This window comes from Cibotium barometz, chromosome 42, assembly GCF_041138505.1.
Source record: "Cibotium barometz isolate CiBa-2024 chromosome 42, ASM4113850v1, whole genome shotgun sequence".
Classification (NCBI taxonomy): Eukaryota; Viridiplantae; Streptophyta; class Polypodiopsida; order Cyatheales; family Cibotiaceae; genus Cibotium; species Cibotium barometz.
The window spans coordinates 42628119-42632262 of NC_141087.1; the positions used below are offsets into that span (position 1 = coordinate 42628119).

The following is a 4144-nucleotide window of genomic DNA, read 5'->3' on the forward strand; positions in this document are numbered from 1 at the left end:
AGGATGAAATACGACTCCCAAATCTGAAATTTTTGGATAATTAGCAAACCTACGTTCACTAATCGAGCTCTAACTCATCAACGGTATGTCCAAATGCATATCCGCTTGATGAGGGAGCTTGGGGGAGATGTGTACATGTCCGTATGATATTCATATGACCTTATGCGTTGCCGTTTGGGTCCTTAACTACTCATGCCGGGAAGAGGTTTAAAAAAATTGCAGATTTTTGTGGATAAAAGAGAGTGTAAACACGCTCTTGTACGCAAACGAGCATCACCATTCGTGTAGCAATGATTGGGGTACATAGTCCTAGTACTAAGCTACGCGAGGTGACGATCGGGGGCTGATTTAATGCTCGGAGCAAGTGGTAGCGCTTCGTCTATGCATGTAGGCATCCGTCTCTGACACTTTTTCCAAAAAAAGTGAACGTAAATCCGCTTCTACGCGCTCAAACGAGATCCAAAAGTGATGATACTTCATAGACATATCCAATAGGGTGGTTAGAACTTGGCTGAACCATCTCATCCCTTTCTGGCGTGATTCGGGTCTGATCGGAGTAGACCGAGCAGGAATGCCTTTGTCGGTGCCCAAGTAGATTGCGCAGGAATGGGTGATGCGGCAATCCAATGTGGACAAGGATTGGTAGGAGTGAAGTAGGGTATGAGGGGAACATGCCTACAAAACAGCTCGGCTATCCGACTCCCCATGCTCAAGTTATGTGCGCCCCAAACTAGGTGTTTGCCTCTTTGCGTGTACATGCGAACCAGCTGAAAATCGCGTTTTGCACGTGCATAGTTTGAATTTTTTATTTTTTGTTGATAGATTAGTAATCTCCTCGTCGAACCGGACGAGTTGATACCCAACTTGCCTGTTTCACACTTGTGGCCGCCTGCCCGTTTGGGTGCCCCCGACCACCGCTGACACCCGAAAAATTTCAAAAATAAAAAACGTCCGTGGTGTTTTTCTCTTTATTTTCCTCTTTTCTATTTTTTAATTTGGCATCATTAAGCGCCGAAAAATCCACCCCGAGCGCTCGCCGTAGCGTCGGGAACGCGTCCCACGCGCTCTGCCGCATGCCCGCAGCGCTTTTCCTACCGCTGATGCTTGCCCCGTGGCCTCTCCTCACCCGGGAATGCGCGTGTAAGTTTTTATATTTTTTCCCACCCACTTTGCTAGTTTTCACAATTTCTGATCAATTTTTCCCTTTTTATTTTATTTTATTCTTATTTTATTTTTTTATCTATTTTATTTTATTTTTTATACGTCTCTCTTACTCCCCGTCCTCGCCCTCTTACACGCATACATACACACTCTCTCTATCTTTCGATCTTCTTATTTTTATCTTCTTGTTTGATGCGGTGCTCTTGATGTCTGTTTCCTTTTTTGCAGCAACAACGATGGGGTCGCGACCTTGGCTTGTAATCTCGTCAAAGCATTGAGACTAAGGTTTTGTTTTGGGTTTTCACTCGGAATGAGCCTACTCATCATGTTCAATGGTGTTATCACTGGGGCTTCGGGTGGTTTATGCGGACATTGTGGAATCAAATGAGTTATGCCACAGTCACTGCATCATGTAGCCTTGGGTAGATGTGGGTTAACTGCAGGTGCAGCATTGTTTGGCTTGTATGGGCAATTTGCAACTTATGGGGTTCACCACAATTATAGCACTGCAAGGGTTTCTTGTCAGGGCATTCACTATATTTGTGAGGTCCTCCACATCTAGCATTGTAGGGGGGGTCGTCGTCCCGCGTTATTCATGGATTGCCCCCTTCCTAAAGCGGTTACGTGCTGATAGACTAGCTTTGTTCCCTCGAGGTCATTGACATAATATCCAGGGTAAATCTCATATTCCTCACCACCTTCGGGTGTGTTATAGTTTTCCTCTAACTCTTCCTCAGCTACAACTTGATTGATTGGTACTATTCTTGGCTGAGGAGGTAAGATGGGTGGGGGGTAAGGTGTGTAAGGTCGAGTTGGGGTATAGGGCCTTGGAGCCTAAACTGGAACGATGGCCGTAGGTTGGACGGTAACAGGGGGTGCTGGTAAAGCAAGTGGGGCTGCGAGACGGGTCTAGGGGCATATTGATAAGGGGAGCAGAATCTATGATTTTGGCCCTCATAGCCATATCTATTGCCCTGATATCCCAGATTGAAATACTTTGGTCGAAGCGTGGGACATTCACTTGTAGGGTGGTCTCCATGGCAAGTAGAGCAAAATACTAGCTCACGATTAGGTTCCTTACGGGGTTGGGAAGTATTTGTTTGCACTAGCTTTTATATGTAGGAAGCAACAATCTGCTCAATGGATGAGGGACTAGCCAAAGAAGGGTTAGTTGATGCGGTTTCACTAGGGACACTGGTCGTCTCTTTTATCTCTAAGTTGTCTTCTAATTCAATGACAGCTGCAACAATGTCATCCCATGTGGTTATCCCTCGTGTGATCAAACTGTTATACAATTCCGTGTGATTCATCCCATTGATGAGACGATCCAATAGTTGATCATCCCTGAACCGTTCGTGGGGTTTGCATCGTGAGTTTAAGTGCTTGAGTCGATTGATGAAATCACGCATGGATTCACCATTTCGCTCAGCCGAGTGTAGGTGGGATGCTAATCCCCACTTAGGTCCTTGCTTTGCAAAAGCTGCTATGAATGCGGTCTTGACAATGGCCATATTTCGTTTTTCATCCGGCTTGAGTGTTCGATACCCTTTTCCAGCTTTGTCATCTAAGATAAGACTAAAAGCGTGGCTTTTCGAAACATCATTTCTCTCACTCAAAGCCTCACAAACTTGCTCGAAGATCTCTAGGTGCTGCCTAGGGTCTCCATCACCAGAAAACTTACTCATGAGCTTGGCAATGTCTACTGAGCGTCGGGAATCCATTCGATTAGGGTCCCTTGCTCGAGGGGCTGATTGCTCGGCCATAGCTCTTCCCACAGCAGCTGCTACAGCGATGGGGTCGGCGGGTGTAACAACTGGTGGTGGGGGGTAATAAGGAATTCCAGCAATCGGGAATGGTGGTGCAAATCTTGCGGTAGGTGTAGGTGCACGTGGCGGGAATCCTGGGGGTGTGCGGTGGTGTAAAGGTGTGGTAGTAGGCGGCATAAATCTAGGTCTTGTCATAGGCCTTGGAACATATGTAGCGTACATAGGCGGTCTAGGACCGGAGCCTAGAGTAGTCGGTGGATTGGTGGCGTAGGTGTATGTGGGCCCAATTGGTGGAATAGGCATGGTATGTTCTGCAACAGCAATGGGGACAAACTTACTAGTTCTTGGACTAGCACTCGCTGGGGGCGGGTGTGAGACTGTCTCCTCACATAAGGTATGTAGTTCAGGGGAATAGGCCCTTCATCCACCATGACTGCGGTAGAGGTGGAAGCAGAGATGGGGGGTCCCTCAGGGTAACAAGGAGAGACCGTCATGGGGGGGTCCTTCCTACTTTTCAGTGGAGTCTCCATTTCTTCCAAGGTCGGACCACGAGACTCGCTTGTCTGGACAAACAAGATAGGACCTCATTCCCAATCTCATGCGTTCTTACATTATGATTTGATTTAGGCAGTCCCCAAGTATTTGTTTATATATCGGATATGTTGTGGCAGCTACCGTATGTTCCCTTAACTCTTCCCATGACACTGGGTAAGTATATTTGGTGACTTTGTCATGGAGAGTTTGTGTCTTGACAGCAGCATACTCCCAATTGACAGTGTGAAAAACTCTCATATCGGTAGGTGTTGTGCTCTCAACCTTAGCCTTGCCCTTGTCGGCGATGGTTTTAGCTTTAGCTTGGCGCTCGATCAATCTTTGTTGACCTCGCAAGGTGGCTTCTGCTTCCAATTGGTGGGCTAATTGGAGAGCTTCCTCAATTTGATGTATCTCATCGCTGAGTCATTCCATTGTCAGCAAGAAATGTCCCTTCTTCCATGGCTTGTGAGGGTACTGTGATCTCTACATGGGGAGGTTCGCTTGGGGCTTCATTGACAAAGTATGAGCTAACTTCCTCATCTGCCAGTGCTTCGTGGGAGGCATTGGCATTTGTGTTACCCAAGTCTATAAAGTTAGAGAATCTATCCAGTAGGCTTGCACTGTTGCTGGGGGCCTCAGTCCTTGGGTTATCTCCTTCTTCGTAGGTACTCATGTTGTCACTA

The 4144-nt window shown here is 46.9% G+C and overlaps 1 pseudogene; it reads right to left on the bottom strand.

The window, feature by feature from the left end:
- Positions 1-2886: 2886 nt before the first annotated feature.
- On the bottom strand, positions 2887-3627 carry LOC147614497 (uncharacterized; annotated as a pseudogene).
- Between the last annotated feature and the right edge of the window lie 517 nt (positions 3628-4144).